An 18,755-nucleotide genomic window follows, 5' to 3' on the forward strand; every position below is an offset into this window, starting at 1 on the left:
AGAAGAGTAACATGGGCCCCCCACAACAGGTAGATTTAGCTGGATTGCTCAACTCAGAGATGTTCTTGTGAAGCACTTGTGAATGACATAAAATTCCATACAAATTATGTTGGCTTATGCAAGTGACTCCTGAGGACTCCACCACAATAATCATTAGTAATAGCCTGAATTTACCAAAAATAAATAAATAAATAACCTCAAACTTATTTCCTTTTAAGGGCTTCCAACTTTCTTGCTTTCTTCCTTTTCATGTATCTGTGAATTCTGTCTGTAAAAGTCAGAACACATGGTGGATTTGATCTGTGTAGTGGGCAAACTCAGGGATCTCTGAATGAATAAAGAACCTATTAAATGGAATGCCTCACTGACTGCAGAGTATGATTTGACAAAAGACATGGTATTTCTGTGTGAACCTGGCTAACTCCCTTTGGAGATCAAAAGGGAAGAGAAAGGTTGAAGCATCATTGGTTTTGCATTTAGCCAACTCTGGGGGTAGGGATAGTGGTGATGTTAGTGCTTGGGTTTCTGATTGGATGTAGGTTTTCACTCCTGCATAAGAAGTACATATTCCTATGGATTCATTATACAGGGTATGGAAAAAAATAGGTTTATAGTTGTGAGTATGCAAAACATGGAGTTTATTCTTGTATTATTATTTATTAATTATTGTATGTTCCATATGAGAAACTGTAAAGCTACATTTTCCCACCCTGTATTTTACTCTTTCAAATATGGGGAGAAGAATCAGATATAACCTTCACAATTTGTATTTGCTGGCATTGAAGTCAGACATCACTCCAGAATTCACATTTTCTTTCCATCTGGGTAAATCTAACTTATTTCAAAACTCAGAGATATCAAATGTAAATTTAAGAGTGACACCATACCCCATACTTTTATCATCTAGTCTCATCTGGCCTTCCACCCTCTCACCACATCTGTTGAGCACCTACTTGTTTGTCAGTTAGGTGCTGTGTGACATTCAGAGATTGAGGCCCTTGTCTGTAACCTAGGAAAGAGCTGGTAAATCTAGGGGTTGGGGTGGGGGGACAGCACGGGAAGGTAGAGAGAAGGAGATGTGTCCACAGAGAAGTGTTTCATCTCTGTTGTAAGTGCCTTCATAGTTGTAAGCTGCAGAGGTGTGGGGGCACTGATAAGCCCTTGGGGTGTTCCCTACTGAAAGGCACCACTAATTTGGCTTCCAAGCCATGAGGTGAGGGATAGATGATGGCAACAATTGCCATTCCCATAATACTCTAGCCAGAGGAGATATACTTACTTGGAAAAAATATAGAAATAGTCCCTGAAGGAAAGGCCTCACTGAATTGTTCTTTAAAGAATGAGTAAAATTTCAACAACCAGAGATAAGTTCAGATTCCAGAAATAGTGTCAAAAGAAGTAGAAGGAGGCAATGAGGTCAGTGCCCAGGGCTTCACCGGGTATCTGAGGGGGATGAACAGAAGGCAAAATTTGAGGCCAGGGGTAGAGAGTGCTGGGCCCAGCCTGGAGCAGTGGCAGCCTCATAATTTGTTGGGACTCAGACAGGACTTCCTTCAAAGGTGGCTGACAGGGTATGTTATATGGATGCATTAAAAGTAAAGCCATTTGCTCTCTAAGTGGGAAGCAGGCTGAATTCTGAAACTGATTTCACATCACACACCAACAGCAATGTTCAGACAAGACTGAAAAATAATGCCTGGGCCAGACCATGTTTGAAATTGTGGCTGGAAACACTTATTTTTCCTGCTGTCTCACCAAGTCAGGGACTGGCTGTTCCTTCCTCACACAGTAGGAGCCTGCCGACAAACACTGTAACCTTGATTAAATGATCTCATCTTTCTGCCCCCCACTTCCCTGCCAAACGCAGGACCTGCATGATGTGCTATGGACACACCACCCATTGTTTCCAGGTGAAGGGCCCTGTGCTTCCAGAAACAAAGGAGTAAAGGTCAGTTAGAGACATTAGTGTGGACTCAAATTGCAGTCCCTTCTCTGTCAGTTAGATCAGACTTCTTAGAACCCCAGGAAGAAATACATTGTATAAACTTATACACATATAAATAATTTTTATTTAAAATAGCTTAAATTAATAGACTTCACAAAGTTTACAGAAAATTAGTGGAAAGTACTCACATACCCCTGCAGTTCCACGACCCAGTTTGCCCTGTTAACATCTCACATTAGTGTGATATGTTTGTCACAATGGATGAACAAATACTGACATTTTATTACTAACTAAACTCCACAGTTTACCTTAGTTCACTCTTGGTGTAGAGTTTTGTGGGTTTTGCCAAATGTATAATGTCCGGTATCCTCCATTACAGTATCCTACAGAATAGTTTCACCATCCTACAAATCCGCTGTGCTTTGCCTAGTCATCCCTCCTTCTCCCTGCTCCAAGCATCTTAGAAACTGCTGATCTTTTTACTTCTCCATCGTTTTACCTCTTCCACATTGTTATATGGTTAGAGTCATACAGTATGCAGTCTTTTCTGTGGGTCTATTTCTGAGTTCTCTATTCTGTCAATTAATATGTATACCTATTCTTCCACTAATATCATACATTCTTGATTTATGTAGCATTTTAAAAGTCTTTTTATTAAGCTCTAATTGATTTATAACATTATATTAGTTTTAGGTGTCCAACATAATGATTTGATGTATGTATATACATACACAGTTATTTAAACTGTGGCTTTACAGTAAGTGTTGAAGCCTGGTAGTGTCAGACCTTTGTCTCTGTTTTTCCCTAGTAGTGTGATGGCTATTCTGGGTTGCTTGTCTTTCCTTATAAACTTTGGAATTAGTTTGTTGACAGCCACAAAATTATTGGGATTTTTATTGGGATTGTACATCCAGTCTACAGACTATGTTGGGAACAACTGACATCCTGACAATATTGAGTCTTCTTATCCATGAACATGGAATATCTCTCCATTTATTTAGTTCTTCTTTGATTTTTTTATCAGAGTTTTCTAGTTTTTCTCATATAGATCTTTCATAAATTTTATTAGATTTATACCTATGTATTTCTTCTTGTTGGTGCTAGTATAAATGATACTGTACTTTAATTTCAAATTCCAATTGTTCATTGCTAGTGTATAGGTAAAAATTGACTTTTGCGTATTAACCTTGTATCTTGTAACCCTGCTGTAACCACTTCTTAGTGCCAGGAGGGGTTCTTGTCAATTCTTTGGGATTTTCTGCAGAGACAATCATCTAATCTGTGAAAAATTAGTTGTATTTCTTTCTTTCCAAATTGTATTTTATTTATTTTTATTGTTTTATTGCATTTGTTTGCACTTCTAATATAATGATAACTAGTAAAGGTAAGAGGGGGACATACTTGTCTTATTCCTGATCTTTGGGGGGAAGCATTTAGTTTTTCGCCATTAGTTTTACTATTAAGAGTTCCATGTAACATGGAATAGTGGGTGCTTCACCCGTATTCCCTTGGCATACACTCTTCCTTGTCTGAGGGCTTCCTCTGGTCACAGAGTAGGCCCAGCTCATATGCAAGGAATGTCAAGAGTGCTGGGGAGTTAATAAAGCATCTGTTTTCTCACCATTAGTTATGATGTTAGCCTGTAGACTATTTGTAGATACTCTGTAGACTTTTTATAGATGTTTTTACCAGGTTGAGGAAGTTCCCCCACTATTTCTAACTTGCTGAGCATTTTTAAAAATCATGAATAGGTGTTCAGTATTTTCAAACACCTTTTCTGCATCTATTGATATGATAAAATGATTTTTTTCTTTAGCCTGTGATAAATGTGATAGATTACATTAATTGATTTTCAAATGTTAAGTCTGCTTTGTATACCTGGAATAAATCTAAATCCCACTGGTTTGTCATGTATAATTTATTTCATATATTTTTAGATTCAACTTCCTAATATTTTGTTGAGAATTTTTGCATCTTTGTTCATGAGAAATACTGTTCTGTAGTTTACCTTTTTTGTAATTTCTTTGCCTAGTTTAGCATTAGGATAATACTGGCCTCATAGAGTAAGGGAAACATAGATTGGTTGCCTCCTCTATGTATCCTCAGAGGGCAATGAACACATAACTTAAGTATGTTCCCTGACCAGGAATAGAATCTGCAGCCTTTTGGTATATGGGACAAAGCTCCAACCAACTGAGTACCTTGCCAGGGCTTTCCTTTTCCTTTTTGTTTTAGTTTCCTGAAGGGAAACTTAGATGTTTGATTTTGAATCTTTCTTCTTTTCTAACATATTGAAAAAATGCTACAAATTTCCTTCTAAAGACAGTTTTTGCTGCATCCCACAAATTTTGGTAAATTGTCCTTTAATATTCATTTTATTTGAAATATTTTTAAACTATAGAAAACTACAAAGATAATTGAACATATTCTGCTTAATTGCCAACCAGAACTGTGTCAGTGATCTTACATTATATTTGCTTTGTGTCTTTTTTAATAAAAACCAATGCAACACTACATATAATATGGATATCCTCTCCCCATCACCAGTCCTAATCACCCATCACCCACCATTCCCTGAACCAACTACTACCATGGAGAATGGTATGTTTCTCTCCAAACCAATTACCTCTACTAATGAAGGTGACAAGCTTGATTCCTCCTATATCAACAACGTGGACCTCCTGAAGCTGGAAAGGAAAACAGTCAATGCACTGGAAGGTAACAGAATCAGAATTCAATTTGCTAGTCTGGAATGCATAGATGTATATTCACACACAATGCATTTGTTTTCTTTTGGAATCTCCTGGAAGTAAGCCCATGGTCAAGGATTAAAGGGCAAGTCATTTGTTTGGCAATGCAGGTTGGGGAGCAAGAAATTGGAATAAGGAGGGGAAAAGAAGGGGAAGGTGCAACTATAGGCAACTGGAACTCAGACCTTCTTGGAACCTGGGAGGCAATGTAGAGCACACAGGAAATATGAGGGAATGAGATGTTCATCCACAACTCCCATGATTTGTTGGCTGATAAAGACACCCAGGTCATTGTGCCTCAGGCATTTTTGTGCATGGGCAAAGTTGGCTCTGACCACCAGAAAGAGGCCTTGGGCAGAGAGGAGTAGGTGCCAGCAGGCAGAACTCTGGCAAGTGTGTACTACATTGGTCAAGGTGAAGATGTCGGCAGCTTGCTGGCAGCATCCACTAAAACCACTTATGAAAAGTTCCTTTTCTATGGTTTAGCTTGTTTAGTAAATATTTAAAAAGAAAAAAAAATGTAGGAACATGTGCTGTGCATCACGTCCTGGGCTCTTCTTCCATCCTTACAAGATCCCATTCCATCCTTTTTGTGAGGAAACATTTATTAGCTTTATTCCCATTGTTCAGATGTGGAAACTGAAGCTGGCTGGGCCTAAGCACTCAGCAGTGGCTGATGCCTGCTCTGGACCTCTGCCTCACCTGTAGGGACCTCAAGCTGCCTAAGAAAGAGTGGCTTCAGGAACTCTGGAGAGCATTCAGGAAGGAAAAGGAAGCTTATTCTGAGCCAACTTTTAAAGGCAGTGCAGAGTGCTGGGAGCCTTTTAATTAAACATCCAAAAGCACAGGAGATTGAAAATAAATGGCTTCAATGGGAAAGTTAATATTTTCAGGTTCAAAAATATAAAATTCTGGAAACACAGGTCTCTTATTAGGTGTGATATAATTGCCAAGTTTCCATTTGCTAGCAATAGGACAGAGATGTTAATTCTTAGTCCATAGTGTGCTTTTAGGCAGGTCTTGGATTTGGTTGCTGGCTGAAGCATGTTGCCAAGGAACATGTATTTGTTGTTTTATTGGAGACAAGTGTACCAAGGAATTATTCTGGGAAGGGCAGAGTTACTCTTATCTCTTCATTCAGGTGACTTAGTTGAACGATTTGAGCAACAAATATCAGAGAAGGAGAGGGCCCTTTATGTAACCTTGACTCATTCTACCCAGATGTCTGCCTACAGCGAAAAGTCCTAGACTGAAACCAGAAAGACTTCAGCTTTGCCACTAACCAGCTGTCAGACTTTGAACAAGTCCACAGAACTGTCTGGGTTAAATGATTTTCAATCAGGGTCTGTTCAGCTCTATTACTTGCACATAGCAGAGAGGTGAACATGTGAACAACTAAGCCTATGTTAAAACCCTGCACATGTACCCACAGTGCTCAATGTCTGCTGCCAGAATCTGCCACTGCCTCATGCCACCTCATGTCATTAAGTGGGTCCCCACCTAGGCCAAGCCTGCCGGTTCACTGCAGGGCTTCATCATTCAATATCCCTCCTACGGCTGATGGGAGCACTGAAAACATACACACCCACCTTATGAATTTCATAAAATTGTAAGGATAAGCACAAAGTACTTTGTTGAACTACATCTGCTACAATAGATAAGACCCCAACTTTGAGTGACTTAAAACCATAGAAGGTAATTTCTCAATCTTGCAAAGTGCAATGCACTATTCAGCAGACACCCTTCCATACAGTGACTCAAGGACCCAGGAACCTTCTGTCTTGGTTCACTTCTCTGCTGGGACCTCAAGCATTCCTTTCTACATGGCAGATTAAAAAAGAGAAAGGTTTTCATTTTTTTTACATGTAGCTGTCCAGCTCTCCCAACACCATTTGTGAAGAGGCTATCTTTGCTCCATTTTATGCTGCTGCCCTTTTTGTCAAATATTATTTGACTGTAGAAACTTGGGTTTATTTCTGGGTTCTCTATTCTGTTCCATTGGTCCATATGCCTGTTCTTATGCCAGTACCAGTCTGTTTTGATTACAATAGCCTTGTAATATAGTTTGATATCAGGTATTATGATCCCTCCTACTTTGCTCTTCTTTCTCAAAATTGCTGCAGCTATTTGGGGTCATTTATGGTTCCATATAAAATTTTGAAGTGTTTGTTCTATATCTGTAAAATATGCCATTGGTACTGTAATAGTTATTGCGTGGAATGTATAAATTGCTTTGGGTAGTATGGACATTTTGATGACCATGTTAATTTGATTTATTTCTTCTGATCCATGAACATGATATATGTTTCCATTTGTTTGTGTCTTCCTTCATTTCTTTCTTCAGTGTTGTGTAGTTTTTTGAATACAAGTCTTTTACCTCCTTGGTTAGGTTTATTCCTAGGTACTTTATTTTCTTGTTACTATGTCAAATGGGATTTTTGATTTCTGCAGGCTCACTGATTTCTGTTTCTGATGTTTCATTGTTGGTATACAAAAATGCCTTTGATTTCTGGATATTGACTTTGTATCCTGCTGTTTTGCCAAATTCATTTATTAGGTGGAGCAGTATTTTTGGTGGAGTCTATAGGATTTTCTATGTACACTATCATGTCATCTGCAAACAATGACAGTTTTACTTCCTCCTTTCCAAATTGGATGCCTTTTATTTCTTCTTCTTGTCTGATTGCTGTGGCTAAGGTTTCCAATATTATGTTGAATAAAAGCAGTGAAAGCAGACATCCTTGTCTTTTGCCTTATCTTACTGGGAAAGCTTTTAGATTTTGCCCACTGAATATGATGTTGGCTGTAGATCTCTTATATATGGCCTTTATTATGTTGAGGCATGCTCCCTCTATTCCCACTGTGCTGAGTGTTTTTATCATAAATGGGTGCTGTAGTTATCAAATGCTTTTTCTGCCTCTATTGATATGATCATGTGATTATTACCTCTGCTTTTGTTTATGTGATGTATTGTGTTTATTGATTTGTGAATATTGTATCATCCTTGCACCAACTTACACTATACACAAAAATAAATTCAAGGTGAATAAAAGATTTGAATATAAGTCATGACACCATTAAAGTCCTAGAGGAGAACATAGACAGAAAAAAATCTCAGATATTCCACACAGCAATATTTTCACTGATATATCCCCTAGAGCAAGGGACATAAAGGAGAGAATAAACAAAGAGTATCTCATCAAAATAAAAAGCTACTGCACAGCTAAAAAAAAACAGCATTAAAATGAAAAGAGAACCAACTGTATGGGAAAACATGTTTGCCATTGATACCTCAGACAAGGGTTTGATCTCCAAAGTACATAAATAACTCACACAACTGCACCCTAAGAAGACAAGAAACCCAATTAAAGAATGGGCTAAGGACTTGAACAGACACTTCTTCAAGGGGGGCATACAGAGAGCCCAGAAACATATGAAAAGATGCTCAGCATCACTAGCCATCAGAGAGATCAAATTAAAACCACAGTGAGATCCACTTCACACCAGTCAGAATGGCCAACATAAACAAATCAACAAACAACAAATGTTGGTGAGGTTGTGGAGAAAAGGGAACCCTAGTGCACTGTTGGTGGGACTGCAGACTGGTACAACCACTATGGAAAACCATATGGAATTTCCTCAGAAAACTAAAATGGAACTGCTTTTTTGACCCAGCAATTCCACCACTGCTGAGATTATAGCCTAAGAACCCTGAAACACCAATCCCAAAAACCTGTGCACCCCAATGTTCATAGCAGCACAATTTACAATAGCCAAGTGCTAGAAGCAACCCAAGTGCCCACCAGTAAATGAATGGATCAAAAAACTGTTGTATATTTACACAATGGAATTCTATGCATAAGAAAGAAGGAAGGAGCTCCTACCCTTTGAGACAGCATGGATGCAACTGGAGAGCATTATGCTAAGTGAAATAAGCCAGGTGGTGAAAGGCAAATATCATATGACCTCATGATTAACAGGAGCCTAATCAACAAAATGAACAAACAAGCAAAGTATAGCCAAAGACATTGAAATTGAGAACAGGTTGACATTGATCAAAGGGGAGAGAAGAGGGGTTAATGGGGGAAAAGGGGAAAAAGGGGAAAAAGGAAGGGAAAACAGAATGAACAAGTTTTCAGAGTTCAGAGCAGTAGGACCAAAGCCTAAATAGGTGCAGTTACAGAGAGACAGTATTCTATTCTATACAAGAAATAGAGTTTTTTCTTTACTTTTTTATTTTTAAATACAGAGACTGGAAGTTGAAATGTTTTCCATCACTGGAAGTTTCTGGGCCAGTGTTGAGCATAAAGGGCATATGGACGATAGCAAGGGGGGTGAAAATGGAGGAGGGAGGTGGGTAGGGCTGGAGTGGTGGGGAGGGGTGAGGGGAAAAGACAGAAAACTGTACTTGAACAACAATAAAAATAAATAATTTTAAAAAGAAAAAGTGTAGAGGATCATATGGGAGATTTGAAAGGGCAATGCCAAAAGTGGTGTTTCTCATTTCTGCCTGTGTATTATTGGCCAAAACTCAGTCACATGACAACACACTGAAAGTAAGATGTGTAAATGGCATGGATTTTGGCTGAATCATGGCCAACTCTGCCTCAATTATATGAGAGCAAGAAAGGGATTCACAAAAGTCTGACCACCTGTAATAATGGAACATATCTTAAAAGATGAAATATGAGGAAAATAAATATATAAAGTGCTTAGTTTGGGAAAAACCCTTTTGCAGAAGCATGTGGTGAAGATGTGGCTTAACTGCAACACAGTCATTAGCGGCTCAAAGCTTCCTTGTGTCTGCATTTCACATACTGAGGGAACAGCTGAAGTTTGTCAAGTGCTTTCTATGTGACATGCACTATTTTGGGCATTTATGTACGTTATCTCAGCTCATCTTCACAACAACCCTCTGAGGTCATAGCTCATCATCTTCATTTCACAGATAAGAATCCAGGGCTTAAGGATATCAAGTAATTTGCCCAAGATCACATGGATTCTGTGAGGCCAGTGAGATTCATGTCTATGTCGGTCTCATTCAGATTTCAAGTCTTTCTATAGGAATGTATTTCCAAACCAGAGAGGAGTTAATCCTGCTCCCCTCCATGCTAGATAGACATCCTTGGGGTGTATAGTGTCAGTCCTTGGGGCCACACTCTGGCAGAAAAGAGAGGGGAAGCCTGGGTATTGAGGAGCCTACATGGTGCCAACACCCTGTCCTAGAGTCGGGGGATAGGTGTCTGGTGCTGTTTGGTCTGGAGAAAGGGCATTTCAGGTGGTTGCTCCAGCTATGTGAAGGAAGGGAAGACAGAATGAACAAGTTTTCAGAGTTCAGAGCAGTAGGACCAAAGCCTAAATAGGTGCAGTTACAGAGAGACAGTATTCTATTCTATACAAGAAATAGAGTTTTTTCTTTACTTTTTTATTTTTAAATACAGAGACTGGAAGTTGAAATGTTTTCCATCATTGGAAGTTTCTGGGCCAGTGTTGAGCATGATTTGCTTTTGGTGTTTGTAGAATTCAAGACTCCTTTGGGGAGTGGTGGCCATTCCTCTGTGAAGCTTCTCTAGGTGGTGGATGGTCCACATTCTCCTTTGTGCCCCATGGCAACCTTGAAAATAGCCCTATTGCTGCATTGAGATATCTTATTGGACCTAAATTTCTGCAGTAGATTTAATCTACCTTCATATCTCCAGTAGCTAGCAGAGTGGATAGTGAATGTAAGCTTGTGCTGAATAAATGAGTACAGGAATGAATGCATGTTGGGTTAGGGGATAAGGACACATGATTTCTTGGTTCCCTCACAACCCCAGGATTTCCTACTTCCACACATAAAATGAACTTCCTTCTAATAACTATGGGTGCATTTTGTTCCTTCTGTGCTACCTAGCTCTGAGTCCTGGGTTAGGTCCACAGTACCAGTTACCCCTCCTTCCATAATACAGGATTCAGGGTCACCACCAAACTTGCACATGTAGGATGGCTGGACCTGGTCTCCAAATCCTCAGCTCTAGCTCAGTACCAAGCACAGTGCCTGACTCAATGCTCTGAGATTATTTTTACATTACTGACAGCGTTGTTCATACTACTGATAGCTGCCATGGGTTGAATGCTTATTATGCACAAGTCACAGATGGTTACTTTGCACAATCACTTTTAAAGTCAAGAACCAACTGTAAAATAGTCTTTATAATTCAAATTCCCAATGTGAAAACAAAATATTGCATTTCAGAGAAGGTACCTACATGACTGATCTGGATTTCAGCCTAGTCCTACCTCACTTCAATGCTGTTTCCCTAGCAGGTGTCACATACCTGCTTGCAACCCTCAGATTGCACCATCAGAGAGGTTATTACTTGTCTTTTCTCCCCAGAAGAAAAGCAACTTTTCTGCCACCTGGCAAATGTTCCATAAATGATTAGTGTTAAGGAAGAACAAAAGGCTTAGCAGCCACTTTTCTACTCATAGAGCAAGGAGCCACACTTTCTGGGCAGAGAAAGTGTAGCTGAGTGGCAGTCACTGGCACCCCTGGAGTACAGCCCTGGGTTGGATACATTTAAGCACCCTGCCCTTATTATTCAGGACCTCCTGAAAGCAGAGCCAGAGACATGGACTCCAGTAGTTTAATAGAGGAGCAATAGCAGAAAATAAAAGTGAAGGGGCAAGGGAGCAGGAGGGAGGAAGCACAAAGCAAGGAAGCAGTGTTGAGTGCTGCATGACCTTGGGCAAATGGGGGTCTGTGGCACTAGAACTGGATAGGATGCCCCTCCAAGTTGTCTCTGCAGAGATGGCTGCAGGGACAGTTCTCCAGCAACCTCTGCCCCAGTGGCTGAGGGCCAGCTTCCTTGCACTTCCAGGACCTGGACAGCATCTTAGGCTTTGAGAGAACCACAAGCAGAAAGGCTGAGAGCTGCTGCTAGTTCATGCAGTGGGACTCTGCCCATAGCCACAATTGAAAAAAAGAGCCCAGACTGTGGTAGCCTTCCTGCCCCAGGAGGAGCCGAGGATCCAGGGGCCCAAAGCATACCTTTTCAGAAGATCACTCTGAGGGTGTCCTAGGCTGGGACCTTGAGTCAGGAAGTGGAGGAAAGCCTTGGCATCTGTCAGGAAATTGGAAGATCTCAGGTGTTCCCTGGCACAATACTCAGACCAACAGGATGCCCAGGCCTGCAGCTCTTACACTGAACTCTCCCACTTTCCCACAGTGTTCATTCTCTTCCTGTCCTTGAGCTCAAATGTTCTGGTGATTCAAAAGTGCCTGCCAGATGAGATGAATGAGCACATTATGTTTGCAGACCTTGGAGTTTTGGGGAAAGAAGAGGAATACATTTCTACTGTATGTTCTCTGATGTGAACTCATCTTCCTACCACTGTTCTGTGACTGGGGATCCGAATCTGGCCCTTGAAGGGCTTCCATCCAGGCAGAGCATTGCAGATATTCTTTACCTTGAAACTTTATTGGAAAGGAACATTATGGAGAAAATATGTGAAAATGAAGCATCCTTCTCTTTTTGTAAACTTTGTATTCATTCATTCACTCATTCATTCATGTATTCATTCAGTTTTTCATCAGTATCTCCACATTTCTTCAGGAACAGAGAGCTATGGGGTCCAGACTTCAAGACATAAAAAATCTTGGGAGAGGGGCATAAGGTGCTGCCACTTTGCTAAGCACAACCATGGAGCATCAATCACAGGTTAGGGTGAGAGCAGCATGGGTCATAGGAGCTGGGTCTCTACAAGTTCATGTGGTCACAGCACAATCCTTTCCTCTGGCTGAGGACAAGTCAGGTGAGAAAGCTTCAAATGACACGATGGTGATCTCTGCCACAAAGCAGTAAACTGAGTTCACTTCCATCATTCAGATAGCAGCCAGCTGGCCAATTTCAAACTCATGACTGCTTTCAGTGAAGGATAGGGCTGCTTACCCAAAGCTTGTTATGTGATCTTTCTGTCCCCACTGCCCATGGGATTCTCATTCTGGTGTCATCTCCCCTGCTCTGATTATGAGAGGGCTCACTACTTACTGTGGGGGAAGGTGACAGAAGTGAGGGAGAGAGGAGGAGTATGGCCAGCGAAAGTCCTGGGAAACCACTAGGCCATAGAACACTTCTGTGTATACTTGAAAAGGGTGCCCCTTACACTGCTTTGTGGGCACTGGCTTAGTGGTTCAGTGTTTTTTAAAGGTGTCTTTTGGAGGGGTACTTCTGAGGTCCTGGTAGAATTCTATTTCTTGACCCTGGAGCTGATTACATGGGTCTGTTCAGTTTGTGATGATTAGTCAAAACTGGACCTTGTGATTTATATACTTTTCTTATCTGTATGTAATACTTCAATGACATTTACCACAAAAATTAAAGGAATAAGAAAATATATTTTTAAAAATACCCTTTCCTCCAGGTTGGCAAGAGCATCTCTTGCCTCTTCACCCTTGTGCACTGCATGCACATCCTACACACTGTAAATGGCTGCCCTGAGCTTCCTCAACATCTTAAGTCTCTGGGGTGCTTCCTTTAACTATGTCCAGCCCCTAGCAGGTCATCTTGTCAGTGGATGTCCACTTATTCTCCTCACCAATAGTGTTGAGACTCTGTAGCCCTCTGAGCAGAGCCAGATCTTTGCCTCCTTCACTGCTGATGGCAGCTCAGCTGTGTGGCTCAGCAAAGGGGTTACCTGTGCAAGTCCCGTGCTTTTGAAAAAACAAAAAGAAGTTAGCCAGCAGCTTTTAATGGTAGAGGTATTTTGAATGACGGCTGAAAATGCATGTAGGACTAGGAAATTCTCAAGGTTGTTGAGGAGGTTATATTTTCAGCTGTTGATAAATAACATCTAACTGATTTCTTACTGACTCATCCTTTTCTGGTGCTGTTTCCCTCTGCCCTGCCAGCCTCCCTCAGAAGTGGACCACTGGTCTTTGTCATGCAGCTGGAACCTCAAATCTGAGGCTATCAAAAGGAAGTCAAACTTTGTCTCAGTTTCTTTTTTCCCTGGTAGTGTTAGCATGGGCTTTTAGCCTCAATAAAGGGACAGGAGAGATTTACCAAGAGCCTCTCTCCATCCTTATTTGCTTTTCCTGACATGCCTCAGCCTGCCCACATGTTGTAAAACAGGATTTTCTCTATGGCTATTTTCAGAAGCCCAGACCACATCTCATCACAGCATAAGAACATAATTCAAAGAAGCCCAGTTCCACTCCAGGAAGCATTGCATGTGCGAGATCAGACACTTGAGGCTTACCCCACAAGTACAGTAGTGCTAGTTCAGCCACAGGCCCCATTTGAGATGCCAGGGGGAAGAGATGGTGCACTTTTAAAGAACAGTGTTAGAATTTTCCAAGTGTGGGGGGTTACTCTTTATCAAAGGATCACATCAAAACCTACTCTCTATCAGGCTCCCAATAGTATTTCTGTCCTAATTGTGTTTGCTGTTGTCAAAACTAGTCAGTGGCAAAGCTTAAAAAATGGGAAGCAGGTGGCTAATGTGGGGCCTGAGGAATATGTGTGTGGGGTTGGGAAGCATGTCTTGGAGGAAGTGGTGGGGAGGAGGATCATCAGAGAGGAAGGGAAGATGTAGAGAGTATGGGATACTCTGGGGAAGACTAAGGTGCTTGGTGGGTTAGTAAATAATTGGAGGACAGCAGTTGGCACCTTCTGTGAGAGGCCTACAGGAGCATCAATCTCTGCCTTTGCTCAGGGCATCATTGAGGGGCCATGGGTAGATAGATCTGTTTAATCACATACCCGGATCCAACCTTGGGTGAGGAGAATGGATTGGTGCATACAGGGAGAAAACTGTTAGGCAGTGAAGTTCTTTGGGAGCCTGGCCAAGTTCTGGAGGTCTTTTGTTTCTGATCTCAAATAAAAAGCTGTGTATGTCCAAGGAGACATGAGACATGGTTGGGGGAATGTGCTTTGTGGTGGAGGGGAGGAACCTGGAGACAGAGATGGTGGGTGTTCAGGTTCTGACTGAAGCAGATTTCCAAAGTTTGCTATAGATATTCCTAGTCTCCTTGCATTGTCTTGGCCATGAGCTCTGGCCTCCCTTGTCCCCCAGCCCCACCTTTCCTTTGGGAAAGACCTTGTGCACTCTCATTCCCAGCTGAGCATGCTCCCTGGTCATTGTAGGCCCTGCCCACTGATTGAACAATGAGGGCATCAAAAAACAAATACCCAGGATCACCAGCACTGCTGATGGGACCCATTTCCATTCTACAAGCTGCTGCCTCCAAATTGTAATGAATTATTCCTAGCTTGGTGGCATTACCATCTCATAGTTCAAAAGGCTGGGGATTAAGAAATGTGCTGAAGTCATGGATTTAGAGATAGGTCCAAGTCTTATTAATTGAATATTTATGGACCCATGATATGGGGCAGCCAGTGTTGCTCACTTCCCAACCACCTAAGAGGTTAATTCTCATCAGACACATGAGGGAAAGTCTTGTCAGTATTGGCTGGTCCCCAGCTTATAAACTCCTGATCCATGATGGATTTAAAGTTTTTTAAGGACATTTTTGAATTGTTCATTTATTTCCTGTTTTGTGGCAAGATTTCCAGACTGGTAATTCAGAACTATGAGGTAGATAGAACAGGTCTTGATTTCAACATAAGATTTCCAAAATCTTGTTATAACTTCATCAGAGGCCAGAAAGACAACTGGGTATGGATGGGATACAGCTGGTATATTGGTAACTGAGTGAAGAACTGCTCCAAATATGTGATCAGTGTCCTGGGGTGGAAGAGGGGTCCTCTATAATGGCATGTCTGCACTTGATTCCAGGAAGTGCAACTTTACAAATGATAGAGAATTTAAAAATGCAAGTCGTAAAGAATTTCAGTGAAGACATAAAAGGCATAATTATCACATTTGCAAGAGGCCCAAGGGTTATAGCAGTAACCACAAAGTATAATGAAGAACCAAGATTCTCAGCTATCTCCACAGTGTGCAGACAGAGGAGATGAAATTTAATAAATTTAATTGGGATGGGTACAAAGTCCCACACATGCATTTCCAAAACCAACTATACACATGCAGAAAGGTTTACTCTGGCTAAGAATTTTCTCTAGAGAGTGCTGTGTCATCTGGTTTTGTTAATGTTGTCGGTGGTAATTAGGTCCTTTCCACGGGACCACAAGAAAAGCATTTCAATGACCCACACACAGGAGACTGTGGGGTAGCAAGATGGTTTTTATTCTTGTGAAAATAGAAGCTGTTCCCTGGGTTTCCGATGTCCCATCTCCCTCCATTCTGCAATGGGAAAAGTCCAACCATGTCCTCAGCAAGGCCCAGACAAAAGCCAGCATCCAGAATTTTGGCTTCATATTAAAATACAGTCCTTTGGAGCCTGCAGGTGGCTGCTAAGTGGCCTCAGTCCCCATCCAGGTAACTCAGTTTATTCTCCATGAGGTCCAGCAGGCTCCCTCCTAGAGGCCATGGGCCACGTGGCTGCTAGGACCACATGGAGAGAACAGGTGAGTACACCATGTGAGTGCAGGTCACCAGCAAGAGAGAGAGAGAGAGAGCGCACACACACACACACACACACGCGCGCACACACACTTTTTTGTTCCCTTGGGTTAATAACCAGGAGTTTGGGTTTGGGGTGGATACGGTGCTTTATCAAATAAACCAATCAACTTCCTGAACTTTCACAAGCTTCAGATGAGCCACACCCACTAGTTAGACTGACCAGGCCTCTGTGGTCCAGCACCTCCCCCTATGCCTCCCAACAATCTGATATGGGAATGAGGGAGTAGTATTAATTCTGTTGGCAGAGAAATGCTCTAATCCCCTGGGGTGTGAAGCTGTAGCTTCTCAGCTAACAAGCAAACAGGCGTATGCTTCCCAGTTTATTAAATTCAATTTCTAATTCACCTTCCTTTCTTTTCTTTCTCAGTATTTAGCTAAACACCAATGGTAACAGTGTGATATGACATGGCTGAGAATGTGCATGAATAGAGAAAAGGTAATAGTATGGCTTTCAGACCTCCCTTTCTTTTACTTTCTTCCCTGTCTCTTTCTAGCAGCAAGGCAGTATTTTAATACTCCCTTGACAACTTTCTCCTTCTATCTAATGTCATTACCAATCCATGTATTTCCAAGTTAACTGAAACTACCATTACTGGTTACTAAATGCCTGGCTGCAAGAGAACTCACCACCAGTGCAAAATTGAAATCCTGATAGAAAGGAAGGAAGGGAGAGTAGAAATACTTACTGGGCAGACAGCTCAAAATGTCAGCTACTCTAAGATTCTTTAGGTCTTTTTTGTTTTCCATAAAGCCTGGTAGAGTGTTAGGTCGTCAGTGGGTTGATTAGTTAATGGATTCTTGCATTACTCTTCCTCATGATATGTGTTCTTAGGCCATGACTGTGTGCTCAGCCTAAAAAAGGAGCATCTTTAGGCAATGATGTAAAGAGCCTGGTAAATAAATATCAGCTTCCCTGCATCCTTGAGGAACAATTCACAGGTGGTTTAACATTGTCTCTCAGAGAATCCCCTGTTGGGATTGAGCCCTTGTTGTCCACTGAGGTCACATGCTCATGACTATATCCTATATTGTCCTTCTTCCCTCTCCTGTCTCAATTTCCCACTCTCTTACTGCTACTTCCTGGAACCACTTCCCAAATAAACTACTTATTTCAGGATCCTCTTTGGGGGAAAACCAAATAAAGATAAAGGCTGAATAATTAGAACTACTTGGTTGGGAGACTAAATGGCAAATGTCACCATCATATATAATCAGTTCCTTAAATAGCATTTATTAGGCACCTGTTATCCTGCAAGAAACTGCACTGTGTGGGACATGTTTACACAAATGAGTGAACTTGAGTTTGTAGTATATCTGGGAATGTAAAGTAGGTATATCCTGCTCAGAAAGTTCTCAGTGCTAAAGGCAGTGCAGTCCTCCCCACAAATCCTCTGGTCTACTCTTCTTCCTCATCTATTATCTCTAAAACCTTTTCTTAACTTTCAAGTAAAAATCTTTTAGAAAAAATATTTGGAAGATGCTGATGCTATGGGCCCCCAAATTAGGTAGCCTTAGTAGGAGGGCCAACAGCAAGACACAGGTACACATTCATTCCCTCTTGGGGCAAGCATACATCCCATTCTTCAAATCCTGCCACGTTGTCTTGAGATGGTCAGCATTTCAGTGACTGGATTCTCCTGCAAACTGCCCCTCTGAAGCCAGGAGTGGCTCAGAAATTTGCTGTCAACCCATGAACCCCAAGTCTGGTCACTAGGCCAGGCAGACTGGCAGGGGCAAGGGAGTGGTTGTGGGCAGTGACTTCAGCTTATGGGGGCTGTGACCTGAGGTCAGTGCAACATCCAGTCTCCAGTGTGGCATGCAGCCCCCCAGTACTCACTCTGGGAGGTGCTTGGTGTTCACAGAGACAGAAGATGATGCTGTGACTTTGTGCAGAGCCTCCCTGTTAATGTCTTGGAAGCTTAAATTTTAGAGCCTAAGCTTTCTCTTGGAATTAATATAATGAGAGACATGCCACACCAGATATGGCCCCTCCATGAGCTTTCTGATACTATAAAAAGAAACACCGCAAAGAGCATCCAAAAAAAAATCCATACCCAAGAATAAATGAATAATATAATACTTATCAGCGTATGTCCTGGGATGTAAAAGGAAACCCTAATGGCATAATCCTACATCTTCTTAGAGTCTCACATTTTATGGCCAGAGCCTATAAATGGCCTCACATTTATAGACTCTCTAGGGAAGGACAGAGGAGGACAGGTTCTGGCTTCAACTCTGCCTCACTGGTTGTGTGACCTGGAGCAAGTCAGTTTACCTCTGCGCTTTAACTTTCAAATGAAAGAATTAGATTGCATCATTTTCAAGTAACTTCTTTTTGCATAATATAAATTCAGGCTAAAATAAAAATTATTTATGGCTTCTTTTTTTTCCACACAAAAAAGAAAATAGAGAAAGAACTCATGGACACAGGCAACAGTGTGGTGATTGTGGGGTGTGGAAGGGAGGTGGAAGAAGGTATGGGGTGACAAGTGGTGATGAAAAAATAATAAAATGTTATACTGAAACCTATA

At 41.4% G+C, this 18,755-nt stretch overlaps 1 protein-coding gene across 1 annotated transcript in view; it reads left to right on the forward strand.

The window, feature by feature from the left end:
* SLC24A3 (solute carrier family 24 member 3) overlaps positions 1–18,755 on the forward strand; it is a 554,001-nt gene that overhangs the window by 227,081 nt on the left and 308,165 nt on the right. The window lies entirely within an intron of this gene.

This window comes from Phyllostomus hastatus, unplaced genomic scaffold (genome assembly GCF_019186645.2).
Source record: "Phyllostomus hastatus isolate PE091 unplaced genomic scaffold, TTU_PhHast_1.1 phas_contig_17, whole genome shotgun sequence".
NCBI lineage: Eukaryota > Metazoa > Chordata > Mammalia > Chiroptera > Phyllostomidae > Phyllostomus > Phyllostomus hastatus.